This window comes from Nicotiana attenuata, unplaced genomic scaffold, assembly GCF_001879085.1.
Source record: "Nicotiana attenuata strain UT unplaced genomic scaffold, NIATTr2, whole genome shotgun sequence".
Taxonomy (NCBI): Eukaryota; Viridiplantae; Streptophyta; class Magnoliopsida; order Solanales; family Solanaceae; genus Nicotiana; species Nicotiana attenuata.
This window is the reverse complement of record NW_017671210.1, coordinates 137,003-152,986: the sequence shown is the minus strand read 5'-3', so window position 1 is coordinate 152,986 and position 15,984 is coordinate 137,003.

The following is a 15,984-nucleotide window of genomic DNA, read 5'->3' as shown; positions in this document are numbered from 1 at the left end:
ATTCTAAGCTTTATTCTGTATATTATTGACCCTGTGGTCGTGTTCAGACTTCCTTAGATGCTCGTGACTTGTGACACCCCGGTCGGGCTGTGTTGGGTCGTATATATATCAATTGTTATTGTCATTAAGTTGTATTTATCTAATCATTTATGTTTAAAAATTTTGAAAGAGGCGTTGTTGTTCTGTTGGCTGGCCTTGTCTTCACGAGAGGCGCCATCACGACCGGGTTGGGAATTGGGTCGTGACACGAATGCTCCAAATCTAGCCACAATCAGTACATAATCTTTAAAATATGCTAAGGGAACAAAGCCCACTCGAAAATATCCAATTTGCATCAAAAATTTCGAAATTGCTCAAACCCGGCCCCCCGGGCCCACGCCTCAGAATCCGATAAAAATCACATCAATAAAATTCTCATCCTCTCGTGAGTCTATATATATCAAGAACATCAAAATCGGACCTCAAATAGCCCCTCAAATCCCAAATTCTAGGCCTCCAAATACAAGCCCTAGTTCTTCAATACTAGGCTTAAGTTCCATGATTAATTAGGTAGAATTCACATAAAAATCGAGTATAAAGTCCATAAATCTTACCTCCAAGTGATCCTCCTTGATTCTCTCTTCAATTCCCTTCAAGAAGCTTCAAAATCGCCCAAAAATGGAGGAACTTAGCCTCAAAATCGCGGAAATGAGCTTTTAAAACATTCTGCCCAGGCATTCAAATCCTTCTTCGCGAACGCGGTCAAAGCCTCGCGTTCGCGAAGCACAAACTCAAGTTGACCAATTCTTCCTTCATCGCGATCGCGACTATCCCTACGCGAAAGCTTAGCTTTCTAGTTCACCGCGAAGGCGACGCTACACCTGCAAACGCGAAGAACAACCACTCTAGACCCAACTGCTCACCTTACTTCTATGCGAACGGGTCATGGACCTCGCGAACGCGATGCACAAGGCCCCAACCCTTCACGAATGTGGAGCCCTCCTTGCGAACGCGAAGGCTAAATCCTCGGCCTCACCAGCTAACCCTTCGCGAACGCGAGGGCTTACTCGCGAACGCGAAGGTCATTTCTCTGCAACACTGAACAGCAAAAATTCTGCAATTTTCACAAAATGGTCTAATTGACCACCCGAAACTCACCCGAGGCCCTCGGGACCTCAACCAAGCATGCCAACATATCTCATAACATCATTCAAACTTGTTCCAACCTTCGGAACACTCAAAACAACATTAACACACCAAATTTGCATTGGATTTAAGCCTAAGAATTCCAAAATCTTCTAAATTATGCTTTCGATCAAAAAGTACACCAAATCACGTCCGAATGACCTAAAATTTTGCACACACATCCTAAATGACACAGCGGACCTACTGCAACTTTCGGAATTCCATTCCGACCCCTATATCAAAATCTCACCTATCAATCGGAAGACGCCAAAATTCTAATTTCGCCAATTCAAGCATAAATCTACTCCGGCCTCCAAAACACATTCCGATCACGCTCCTAAGTCTCAAATCACCTAACGGAGCTAACCAAATCATAAAAATTCCAATATGAGATCATATACAAACAAGTCAAAACTTTCAAATTTCAAGCTTCAAACTGAGAACTGTTCTTCCAAATACATTCCGATTACCCTGAAAATCAAAACCAACGATTTACATAAGTCATAATGCATAATACGGGGCTAGACATGCCCGAGAACTGGCGAGCGAAGTGCAAAAGCTTAAAACGACCGGTCGGGTCGTTATACATGGTGTCCTTAACTTCATGAATGATGTAAATATTAAGGACAAAGTGTCCTATATTTGCACCTTCCGTTGTTAAACTTTATGACATCATGTCCTTAACTTCATATGTGCAGTGTAAATGTTAAGGACATGACGTCCTTAACTTCATGTGTGCAGTGTAAAAGTTAAGGACACTTCATGTGTGAAGTATAAATGTTAAGGACAAATTGTCCTTAACTTGTATTTGCACCATTTGTTGTTAAACATTAGGACCTCAAGTCCTTAACTTCATATGTACAGTGTAAATGATAAGGACATGGTGTCCTTAATTTCATGTGTGCAGTGTAAATATTAAGAACATAGTGTCCTTGACTTTATGAGTGTTGTGTAAATATTAAGGACATTGTGTCCTTAACTTCATGAATGCTGTGTAAATATTAAGGACAAAGTGTCCTGTATTTGGACCTTCCATTGTTAAACTTTAGGACATCATGTCCTTAACTTCATATGTGCAGTGTAAATGTTAAGGACTCCATGTCCTTAATATTTACACAACACTCATGAAGTTAATGTCACGACCCCAACCCCGGTCGTGATGGCGCCCAACACAATTCTAGGCAAGCCCGACCATTTCAGCACTCTCAATCCCTCACATAGAGTTCGTTACCAATTAAGAGGGTTCAAATACCAAATTAACATAAAACACAAGTCTGAAACAGCCTAAACAAAAGATAGTCTAAAATATTGAAAGTAAAGAGGATAGAGGGAGAAATCGGGTCTGCGGACGCCATGCAGCTACCTCGATGACTCCGGTGAGATCTGAACAGCAGAGACAACTCAATCTACGCCTCCGGAATACCTGTATCTGCACACATGGTGCAGGGAGTAATGTGAGTACTCTGACTCAGTGAGTAATAGCAATAAATAATGACTGACGGAAAGAAATCTCGTAAAGAGCACTAAGCAGTTCTATATCAAGCAGTAAGAACATTTAAACAACAACTAAATGAAGAAGCCAGGAAAAATCCTTTAAGCCAGTACCCAACTCATTTATTTCTCACAATAACCGAAATTATAGTATACCGCTGCGGCGAGCAGCCCGATCCGTATAAATATACTGCTGCAGCGTGCAGCCCAATCCATAATATATATATATATATATATATATATATATATATATATATATATATATATATATATATATATATATATATATATATGTGCAGCCCGATCCAATAATAATAGTCGACTGTGCTCACTGGGAGTGTGCAGACTCCGGAGGGGCTCCTACAGCCCAAGCGCTATACTGCTGCGGCGTGCAGCCCGATCCACATAATATACTGCTGCGGCGTGCAGCCCGATCCATATAAGTATACTGCTGCGGCGTGCAGCCCGATCCCTATAAGTATACTGCTGCGGCGTGCAGCCCGATCCACATAATATATCAGTCATCCTCACTATTGGGTTCTCAACCCCTCTCAGTCAATATAAACTTCGCCCCTCGGGCATACTAAGATAAGATAGGGATTCCAGCCCTCATATTACTCTCATTTTGGTTTAGCCATTTCAAAGCCAGTTCATATTTTATTAAACAGTTAGAAACATGACTGAGGGTGTGATTTTTAACAAGTAAAGTGAGGTCAATCAGTACAAATGCCCTTACGGGTTCTACAGGTCGGCACAAGGCCCCAAATATGGCTACTAGCCCAAACTATAATGATATTAATTAAGCCTCCGTCAAAAATACTGTAGAATCATCAATCGGGATAGACCAAGTCCAAATCCCCAGCAGTAATGGACCCCACGCTCGACATGCAGCGTGTGTCTCACCTCAACATAGCACTACGTTGTGCAAATCCGGGGTTTCAAACCCTCAGGACATCGTTTATAACCATTACTCACCTCAAGCCGGCCAAAGTCCTAGCTCGCTATGCCCTTGCCTCGCAAATCAACCTCCTCGCGTGTCGAATCTGGCCAAAACCACAACGAATACGTGACAATAGGCTAAGGGAATATAACCCAATCGAAAGACTCGAAAAATATCGAAATTCAAGAAGTTGATAAAACCCGAACCCCGGGCCCACTTCTCGAAAAATTAGAAAATTATCATCACCGGATTTCTTATCTCACCATGAGTCTATACATATCAAAATTACCAAAATCGGATTCCATTTGACCCCTCAAATTCCACTTTAAAATATCAAATTCCCAAGCCCTAGCTTTACCCTCTTTTGATGAATTTCCACAAACTTCAATGCAAATTCTACCATTAATTCATGTATTTAGGCCAAGGAACTCACCTCCAATCACACCTAGCCGAAATCCCCTTCAAATTCCGTCCAAGAGCTCTCAAGGTCGATCAAAAATGGTGGAAATGGACTTAAGCTCGCGGACAAATAGCTTAAAACCTCTGAGACAGTGATTTCGCATACGCGGTTCCTTTACCGCATTTGCGACTACCGCTTCTGCGTTATAGATTCGGCTTATGCGGATCTTCCACTTTAAAACCAACGCGACCGCTTCTGCGGTCCCCTGTCCGCATATGCGGACCCCGGCTTCTGCGGAAGCACCAAGGCCTCACCTTACTGCACTCTAGCGACATATATCTACCGCATCTGCGGCCCTCGAGATGTGGTTCCCTACCGCATCTGCGGATCCTTTCCATCCAGGCCAATGACCGCACCTGCGATCTTTCTTCCGCACCCGCGAACCGATCTGCGGTTCCTTTTTCCGTTAGACTGCGGAAAATACCAGAAACCAGGCATACCAGCAATCTCATAAGTCAAATTTCATCATCCCGATGGCTATCCGAAATCAACCCGCGAGGCCCCCGGGAACTCAACCAAAAGTTGCCAATCCATCTTAAAACATCATTCAACTTGCTCCAATCATCAAAGTACCACAATTAAAAACCAAAACCCTCAAATTACTACGGTCAAGCCTAAGTTCTTCCAAAAACTTCCAGATTACGCATTTGATCAAAAAACCTACAAAACACCTCCGAATGATTGGAAATTTTGCACACATATATAAAATCTCCTAGCGAGCTACAAGCAACTCTCGAATCCCATTCCGACCTCGGATCAAAATTCAGCCTAACACCGGAATTCGCAAAATATTAACTTCGCCAATTCAAGCCTAATTCTACACACCGACCTCCGAAACCAATTCCGATCACGCTCCTAGTCAAATCATCCCCCGAAGCTAACCGAATAACCGGAAATCACATCCGAGCCCTCTACATCATAAGTCAACATTCCGGTTAACTTTTCCAAAGGCAAACCTTCCTTAAAGAGACTATCGTGCCTCATTTCCATCCAAAACCAATCCAAATCGACTCATCTTCACTCAAACTCTTATAGTAAAACATAAGGAAGCAGAAAATGGGGAAAAAACCGGGCGGCAACTTCACGTGACGACGGGCCGGGTCGTCACATCCTCCCCAACTAAAACAAACGCTCGTCCTCGAGCGAGTCAAGAAACATACCTGAAGTCTCAAACAGCTGAGGATATCTGCTCCGTATCTCTCGCTCGGTCTCCCAAGTAGCCTCCTCCACTGGCCGACCTCTCCACTGCACTTTTACTGAAGCTATATCCTTTGATCTCAACTTTCGAACCTGACGACCCAAAATAGCCATTTGCTCCACATCATAGGTCAAATCATCATCCAACTGAACAGTGCTGAAATCCAATACAAGAGACGGTCCCCAACATACTTTCGGAGCATAGAAACATGAAATACCGGATGCACGCCCGACAAGCTGGGTGGCAAGGCAAGCTCATAAGCCACCTCCCCAATCCTCCTAAGTACCTCAAAAGGTCCAATGAACCGCGGACTCAGCTTCCCTTTCTTCCCAAACCGCGTAACACCCTTCATGGGCGAAACCTTCAGCAAGACCTTCTCACCCACCATATATGACACATCCCGAACCTTCTGGTCCGTATAGCTCTTCTGACGCGACTGTGCTGTACGAAGCCTCTCCTGAATCAGCTTCACCTTCTCTAAGGCATCCTGAACCATCTCTGTCCCCAATAACCTAGCCTCGCCGTGCTCGAACCATCCTACCGGAGACCTACACCGCCTCCCATACAACGCCTCATACGGAGCCATCTGAATGCTCGACTGATAACTGTTGTTGTAGGCAAATTCTGCAAGCGGCAAAAACTTATCCCAAGAACCTCCAAAATCAATAACACAGGCACGCAACATGTCCTCCAATATCTGAATAGTACGCTCGGACTGCCCGTCCGTCTGAGGATGAAACGCTGTGCTCAACTCCACCTGTGTACCCAACTCCCGCTGAAAAGTCCTCCAGAACAAAGTGAACTGAGTACCCCTATCTGAGATAATGGACACTGGAACCCCATGCAATCGGACAATCTCCCGGATAAAGATCCCTGCCAGCCGCTCCGAAGAATAGGTAGTACATACTGGAATGAAGTGCGCGGACTTGGTCAGCCGATCCACAATCACCCAAATCGAATCAAACTTCTTCAAAGTCCGAGGGAGACCACTCACAAAATCCATAGTAATCCTCTCCCACTTCCACTCTGGAATAATCATCCGCTTAAGTACACAACCCGGCCTCTGATGCTCGTACTTTACCTGCTGACAGTTGAGACACCGAGCTACATACCCTACTATATCCTTTTTCATCCTCCTCCACCAATAGTGTTGCCTCAAATCCTGATACATCTTCGCGGCACCCGGATGAATGGAATACCGCGAGCTATGGGCCTCCTCCAATATCAACTCCCGAAGCCCATCCACATTGGGCACACAAATCCGGCCTTGCATCCTCAACACGCCATCATCATCAATGGTCACATCCCTGGCATCATCATGCTGAACCCTGTCCTTAAGGACAAGCAAATGCGGATCATCATACTGGCGCTCTCTGATGCGATCATACAAGGAAGACCGAGAAACCACACAAGCCAACACCCGACTAGGCTCCGAAATATCTAATCTCACCATCCGATTGGCCAAAGCCTGGACCTCAACTGCAAAGGGCCTCTCCCCAACTGGAATGTATGCCAAGCTCCCCACACTAACTGCCTTTCGGCTCAAAGCATCGGCCACTACATTGGCCTTCCCCGGGTGATACAGAATGGTGATATCATAATCCTTAAGTAACTCTAGCCACCTCCGCTGCCTCAAATTAAGATCCTTTTGCTTGAATAGATGCTGAAGACTGCGATGATCAGTGAACACTTCACAAGATACACCATACAAGTAGTGCCTCCAAATCTTTAAAGCATGAACTATAGAAGCCAACTCCAGATCATGAACAGGGTAGTTCTTCTCGTGGGGCTTCAACTGGCGAGAAGCATATGCAATAACTCTACCCTCCTGCATCAATACACATCCGATCCCAACTCTCGAAGAATCACAATATACCGTGTAAGAACCTGAAGTTGATGGCAAAACCAACACTGGAGCCGTGGTCAAAGCTGTCTTGAGCTTCTGAAAGCTCTCCTCACACTCGTCCGACCATACAAATGGAGCGCCCTTCTGAGTCAACTTGGTTAAGGGCGATGCAATAGAGGAAAATCCCTGAACAAACCGGCGATAATAACCTGCCAACCCAAGGAAACTACGAATCTCCGTGGCTGAGGTCGGTCTAGACCAACTCTAAACCGCCTCTATCTTCTTCGGGTCGACCTGATTACCCTCGCTGGACACCACGTGCCCCAAGAAAGCTACTGAGCTGAGCCAAAACTCACACTTAGAGAATTTTGCATAAAGTTTCTCCTCCCTCACTCTCTGCAATACAACTCGCAAATATTGTGCGTGCTCCTCCTGGCTACGCGAGTACACCAGGATATCATCAATAAAAACAATAACGAACGAATCCAAATAAGGCCGAAACACACTGTTCATCAAATGCATGAACGCTGCTGGGGCATTAGTCAGCCCAAAGGACATAACAAGGAACTCATAGTGCCCATATCTAGTCCTGAAAGCAGTCTTCATAATATCTGAATCCCTGATCTTCAACTGTGGTAGCCCGAACGAAGATCAATCTTGGAGAACACCCTCGCTCCCTGAAGCTGGTCAAATAAATCATCAATGCGAGGCAGAGGATACTTGTTCTTCACTGTTACTTTGTTCAATTGCCTGTAGTCAATGCACATCCTCATGGTGCCATCTTTCTTCTTCACAAATAGAACCGGTGCACCCCACGGTGACACACTCGGCCGAATGAACCCCTTATCTAGGAGTTCCTGAAGCTGATCCTTTAACTCTTTCAACTCTACTGGTGCCATACGATATGGCGGAATGGAAATGGGCTGAGTGCCCGGCACCAGGTCAATACCAAAGTCAATGTCCCTGTCCGGCGGCATGCCCGGCAGGTCTGCAGGAAACACATCTAGGAACTCCCTCACAACCGGGACAGAATCAATGCTAGGAGTCTCGGCTCCCACATCCCTCACAAATGCCAAATATGAAAGACAACCCTTCCCAACCATACGCTGGGCCTTTAGGAATGAGATCACCCTACTAGGAACATAGTCAGTCACACCACGCCACTCGATCCTCGGAACACCCGGTATAGCCAAGGTGACTGTCTTAGCATGACAATCTAGAATAGCATGACACGGAGATAGCCAGTCCATGCCCAAAATAACATCGAAATCCACCATGCTCAATAACAATAGATCCACTCGGGTCTCCAGACCCCCAATAGTTACCAAGCATGACCGGTATACATGGTCTACAACAACCATATCGCCCACCGGGGTATATACATGAACAGGTAAAGCAAGACACCCTCGGGTCGTACCCAAATGATGAGCAAAATATGAAGACACATAGGAATAGGTGGAACCGGGATCAAATAAGACAGAGGCATCTCTGTGCAGACTGAAATAATACCTGTAATCACAGCATCCGAAGCAATAGCATCTGTCCTGCCCTGAAGAGCATAAAAGCGAGCCTGACCACCTCCCGATTGACCACCACCCCTGGGGCGCCCCCTGGCTGCCTGACCCTTACCCCTAGCTAGCGGGGCGGGTGCTGATGAAACTGGACCAGAAGATGAGGGCTGACCCCTCTGCTGAGATGAGCTAGCAGCACGACGAGGACACTCCCTCCGCATATGCCCAAACTCTCCACACTCATAGCAACACCGGTCCGGGTCGTCGNGCTTCTGCGGTTACTTGTCCGCTTCTGCGGAAGCACCAAGGCCTCACCTTTACGCACCTGCGACTATTCTACCGCATCTGCGGCCTCGCAGATGCGGCTTCCCTACCGCATCTGCGGATCCTTCCATCCAGGCCAATGACCGCACCTGCGATCTTTCTTCCGCACCTGCGCAACTGCATCTGCGGTTCCTTTTCCGCAGATGCGGAAATACCAGAAACCAGGCATACCAGCAATCTCATAAGTCCAAATTTCATCCTGATGGCTATCCGAAATCACCCCGAGGCCCCCGGGACCTCAACCAAAAGTGCCAATCCGTCTTAAAATATCATTCAAACTTGCTCCAATCATCAAAATACCACAATTAACACCAAAACCCTCAAATTACATCGGATTCAAGCCTATGTTCTTCCAAAACTTCCGAATTACGCATTTGATCAAAAACCCTACCAAAACACCTCCGAATGATCTGAAATTTTGCACACATATCCAAAATCTCCTAACGAAGCTATAGCAACTCTCGGAATCCCATTCCGACCCTCGGATCAAAATCTCACCTAACAACCGGAATTCGCCAAAATACTAACTTCGCCAATTCAAGCCTAATTCTACATCGGACCTCCGAAACCAATTCCGATCACGCTCCTAAGTCACAAATCATCCCCCGAAGCTAACCGAATCAACGGAAATCACATCCGAGCCCTCTAACTCATAAGTCAACATCCGGTTGACTTTTCCAAGGCAAACCTTCCTTAAAGAGACTATGTGTCTCATTTCCATCCAAAACCAATCCAAATCGACTCATTCACTCAAAACTCTTATAGTAAAACATAAGGAAGCAGAAAATGGGGAAAACGGGGTGGTAACTCACGTGACGACGGGCCGGGTCATCACATCCTCCCCAACTAAAACAAACGCTCGTCCTCGAGCGAGTCAAGAAACATACCTGAAGTCTCAAACAGCTGAGGATATCTGCTCCGCATCTCTCGCTCGGTCTCCCAAGTAGCCTCCTCCACGGGCCGACCTCTCCACTGCACTTTTACTGAAGCTATATCCTTTGATCTCAACTTTCGAACCTGACGACCCAAAATAGCCACTGGCTCCACATCATAGGTCAAATCATCATCCAACTGAACAGTGCTGAAATCCAATACATGAGACGGGTCCCCAACATACTTTCGGAGCATAGAAACATGAAATACCGGATGCACGCCCGACAAGCTGGGTGGCAAGGCAAGCTCATAAGCCACCTCCCCAATCCTCCTAAGTACCTCAAAAGGTCCAATGAACCGCGGACTCAGCTTCCCTTTCTTCCCAAACCGCATAACACCCTTCATGGGCGAAACCTTCAGCAAGACCTTCTCACCCACCATATATGACACATCCCGAACCTTCTGGTCCGTATAGCTCTTCTGACGCGACTGTGCTGTACGAAGCCTCTCCTGAATCAGCTTCACCTTTTCTAAGGCATCCTGAACCATCTCTTCCCCAATAGCCTAGCCTCGCCGGGCTCGAACCATCCCACCGGAGACCTACACCGCCTCCCATACAACGCCTCATACGGAGCCATCTGAATGCTCGATTGATAACTGTTGTTGTAGGCAAACTCTGCAAGCGGCAAAAACTCATCCCAAGAACCTCCAAAATCAATAACACAGGCACGCAACATGTCCTCCAATATCTGAATAGTACGCTCGGACTGCCCGTCCGTCTGAGGATGAAACGCTGTGCTCAACTCCACCTGTGTACCCAACTCCCGCTGAAAAGTCCTCCAGAACAAAGTGAACTGAGTACCCCTATCTGAGATAATAGACACTGGAACACCATGCAATCGAACAATCTCCCGGATAAAGATCCCTGCCAGCCGCTCCGAAGAATAGGTAGTACATACTGGAATGAAGTGCGCGGACTTGGTCAGCCGAACCACAATCACCCAAATCGAATCAAACTTCTTCAAAGTCCGAGGGAGACCACTCACAAAATCCATAGTAATCCTCTCCCACTTCCACTCTGGAATAATCATCCGCTGAAGTACACCACCGGCCTCTGATGCTCGTACTTTACCTGCTGACAGTTGAGACACCGAGCTACATACCCTACTATATCCTTTATCATCCTCCTCCACCAATAGTGTTGCCTCAAATCCTGATACATCTTCGCGGCACCCGGATGAATGGAATACTGCGAGCTATGGGCCTCCTCCAATATCAACTCCCGAAGCCCATCCACATTGGGCACACAAATCCGGCCTTGCATCCTCAACACGCCATCATCATCAATGGTCACATCCCTGGCATCATCATGCTGAACCCTATCCTTAAGGACAAGCAAATGCGGATCATCATACTGGCGCTCTCTGATGCGATCATACAAGGAAGACCGAGAAACCACACAAGCCAACACCCGACTAGGCTCCGAAATATCTAATCTCACCATCCGATTGGCCAAAGCCTGGACCTCAACTGCAAAGGGCCTCTCCCCAACTGCAATGTATGCCAAGCTCCCCATACTAAATGCCTTTCGGCTCAAAGCATCGGCCACTACATTAGCCTTCCCCGGGTGATACAAAATGGTGATATCATAATCCTTAAGTAACTCTAGCCACCTCCGCTGCCTCAAATCAAGATCCTTTTGCTTGAATAGATGCTGAAGACTGCGATGATCAATGAATACCTCACAAGATACACCATACAAGTAGTGCCTCCAAATCTTTAAAGCATGAACTATAGCAGCCAACTCCAGATCATGAACAGGGTAGTTCTTCTCGTGGGGCTTCAACTGGCGAGAAGCATATGCAATAACTCTACCCTCCTGTATCAATACACATCTGATCCCAACTCTCGAAGCATCACAATATACCGTGTAAGAACCTGAAGCTGATGGCAAAACCAACACTGGAGTCGTGGTCAAAGCTGTCTTGAGCTTCTGAAAGCTCTCCTCGCACTCGTCCGACCATACAAATGGAGCGCCCTTCTGAGTCAACTTGGTCAAGGGCGATGCAATAAAGGAAAATCCCTGAACAAACCGGTGATAATAACCTGCCAACCCAAGGAAACTACGAATCTCCGTGGCTGAGGTCGGTCTAGGCCAACTCTGAACCGCCTCTATCTTCTTCGGGTCGACCTGAATACCCTCGCTGGACACCACGTGCCCCAAGAAAGCTACTGAGCTGAGCCAAAACTCACACTTGGAGAACTTTGCATAAAGCTTCTCCTCCCTCAATCTCTGCAATACAACTCGCAAATGCTGTGCGTGCTCCTCCTGGCTACGCGAGTACAACAGGATATCATCAATAAAAACAATAACGAACGAATCCAAATACGGCCGAAACACACTTTTCATCAAATGCATGAACGCTGCTGGGGCATTAGTCAGCCCAAAGGACATAACAAGGAACTCATAGTGCCCATATCTAGTCCTCAAAGCAGTCTTCATAATATCTGAATCCCTGATCTTCAACTGGTGGTAGCCCGAACAGAGACCAATCTTGGAGAACACCCTCGCTCCCTGAAGCTGGTCAAATAAATCATCAATGCGAGGCAGAGGATACTTGTTCTTCACTGTTACTTTGTTCAATTGCCTGTAGTCAATGCACATCCTCATGGTGCCATCTTTCTTCTTCACAAATAGAACCGGTGCACCCCACGGTGACACACTCGGCCGAATGAACCCCTTATCTAGGAGTCCCTGAAGCTGATCCTTTAACTCTTTCAACTCTGTTGGTGCCATACGATATGGCGGAATGGAAATGGGCTGAGTGCCCGACACCAGGTCAATACCAAAGTCAATATCCCTATCCGGCGGCATGCCCGGCAGGTCTGCAGGAAACACATCTGGGAACTCCCTCACAACCGGGAAAGAATCAATGCTAGGAGTCTCGGCTCCCATATCCCTCACAAATGCCAAATATGAACGACAACCCTTCCCAACCATACGTTGGGCCTTTAGGAATGAGATCACCCTACTAGGAACATAGTCAGTCACACCACGCCACTCGATCCTCGGAACACCCGGTATAGCCAAGGTGACTGTCTTAGCATGACAGTCTAGAATAGCATGACACGGAGATAGCCAGTCCATGCCCAAAATAACATCGAAATCCACCATGCTCAATAACAATAGATCCACTCGGGTCTCCAGACCCCCAATAGTAACCAAACACGACCGGTATACATGGTCTACAATAACCGTATCGCCCACCGGGGTAGATACATGAACAGGTAAAGCAAGACACCCTCGGGTCGTACCCAAATGATGAGAAAAATATGAAGACACATAGGAATAGGTGGAACCGGGATCAAATAAGACTGAGGCATCTCTGTGGCAGACTGAAATAATACCTGTAATCACAGCATCCGAAGCAATAGCATCTGTCCTGCCCTGAAGAGCATAGAAGCGAGCCTGACCACCGCCCGATCGACCTCCACCCCTGGGCCAACCCCTGGCTGCCTGATCCTCACCCCTAGCTGGCGGGCGGGTGCTAAGAAACTGGACCAGAAGATGAGGGCTGACCCCTCTGCTGAGATGAGCTAGAAGCACGACGAGGACACTCCCTCCGCATATGCCCGAACTCTCCACACTCATAGCAACTCTCGGGTACTGGGAACTGGGACTGAAGGGAACCCCTCGCGCTGGAGTGACTAGCTGATGCACTCGGCCTGGAAGAACCCTGAGCAGATGGAGCACGAGACGAATTCTGTGCTGGAAGAGCGCTGAGAGATGGCTGACTCTGCTGAGAACCCTGATAGCCACGACCTAAAGATCCTCCTCGATACTCGAGTCGAGCTGACTGAGCGGGCCTGAAAGAACGACCCCGACCCTACTGGAACTAGCCCTTCGAAGGAGCGCCACTATAACTACCAGAACCTCGAGGCCTCTTGGCCTCCCTCTCATCTCGATCCTGACGGCGAACCGCCTCAATCTCTCGGGCTATATCAACCACCTCCTCGAATGTGGCACCCAGCACTCGCTCCCTAGTCATAAGAACACGAAGAGGATAGGTGAGACCATCAACAAACCTCCGAATACGCTCACGATCTGTCAGAACCTACCAAACTGCATGCCGAGACAACTCAGAAAATCTCATCTCATACTGGGACACTGTCATATCTCCCTGCCGTAGCCCTTCAAGCTGCCTGCGCAGCTCCTCCCTGCGAGACTACGGTACATACTTCTCCAAGAAGAGAGTGGAGAACTCCTGCCAAGTCAAAAGTGCTGCACCAACCGGCCTACGCCGCTCATACGCCTCCCACCAAATGAAGGCAGTTTCAGTAAACTGAAAAGTAGTAAAAGCCACCCCACTGGACTCAAGAATCCCCGCTGTAGGGAGCATCCGCTGACATCTTTCAAGAAAACCCTGGGCATCCTCGCCCTCAGCTTCACTAAATGTCGGAGGCTGGAGTCTACCAAACCTCTCGAGGCGACGCTGCTCGTCCTCGGGCATAACTGGAACCCTGAACTCTCTTGTACTGGTACCACTGGCTGAGCTGGAGGTGCCTCTGGAGTCTGTAATCCCTGCCCTAACTGCTCAGGTGTGCGAGCAGCGGGGGTCTGATTGCCTCTCCCGGCCTGTGAAGTAGCTGCTGGTGCTGTGGTGGCTGAAACCACCTGAGGCAGGCCCGTGCACACTGTCAAGATCTGAGCTAATGTCTCCTGAAGGCCAGGAATCACTATGGGCACAGCCGGTGCCTGAGCTGGTACTGCTGGAGCCTGATCCGGAACTGGGGTAGCTGGTGGATCAATAGGTGCTGCCCTCGCTGCTCTGCCTCGGCCACGACCACGACCGCGTCCACGGCCTCTGGTGGCCTCAGTAGGTGGCACTGGTGGTCGTCCGTCACGTCCGGTAGCTCGTGTCCTCACCATTTGTGAGAGAATAGAATAAGGAGAAATTTAGCATTCGGCTCAACAAGTTCGCACGACAAGAATTTCAAGAATGTGGAATTTTCCTAAAGGTTCTGCAGCCTCTCGAGGAGAAATACAGGCGTCCCCGTACCGCTCCACGAGACTCTACTAAACCGGCTCATGACTCGCGAGACCTAGTAACCTAGGCTCTGATACCAACTTGTCACGACCCCAACCCCGGTCGTGATGGTGCCCAACACAATGCTAGGCAAGCCCGACCATTTCAGCACTCTCAATCCCTCACATAGATTTCGTTACCAATTAACAGGGTTCAAATACCAAATTAAGATAAAAAACACAAGTCTGAAACAGCCTAAACAAAAGATAGTCTAAAATACTGAAAGTAAAGAGGATAGAGGGAGAAATCGGGTCTGCGGACGCCATGCAGCTACCTGGATGACTCCGGTGAGATCTGAACAGCAGAGACAGCTCAATCTACGCCTTCGGAATACCTGTATCTGCACACATGGTGCAGGGAGTAATGTGAGTACTCCGACTCAGTGAGTAATAGCAATAAATAATGACCGACGGAAAGAAATCTCGTAAAGAGCACTAAGTAGTTCTATATCAAGCAGTAAGAACATTTAAACAACAACTAAATGAAGAAGCCAGGAAAAATCCTTTAAGCCAGTACCCAACTCATTTATTTCTCACAATAACCGAAATCATAGTATAACGCAGCGGCGTGCAGCCCGATTCGTATAAATATACTGTTGCGGCGTGCAGCCCGATCCATAATATATATATACTGCTGCGGCGTGCAGCCCGATCCAATAATAATAGTCGACTACGCTCACTAGGGGTGTGCAGACTCCGGAGGGGCTCCTACAGCCCAAGCGCTATACTGCTGCGGCGTGCAGCCCGATCCACATAATATACTGCTGCGGCGTGCAGCTCGATCCATATAAGTATACTGCTGCGGCGTGCAGTCCGATCCATATAAAGTATACTGCTGCAGCGTGCAGCCCGATCCACATAATATATCAGTCATCCTCACTATTGGGTTCTCAACCTCTCTCAGTCAATATAAACTTCGCCCCTCGGGCATACTAAGATAAGATAGGGATTCCAGCCCTCATATTACTCTCATTTTGGTTTAGCCATTTCAAAGCCAGTTCATATTTTATTAAACAGTTAGAAACATGACTGAGGGTATGATTTTTAACAAGTAAAGTGAGGTCAATCAGTACAAATGCCCTTACGGATTC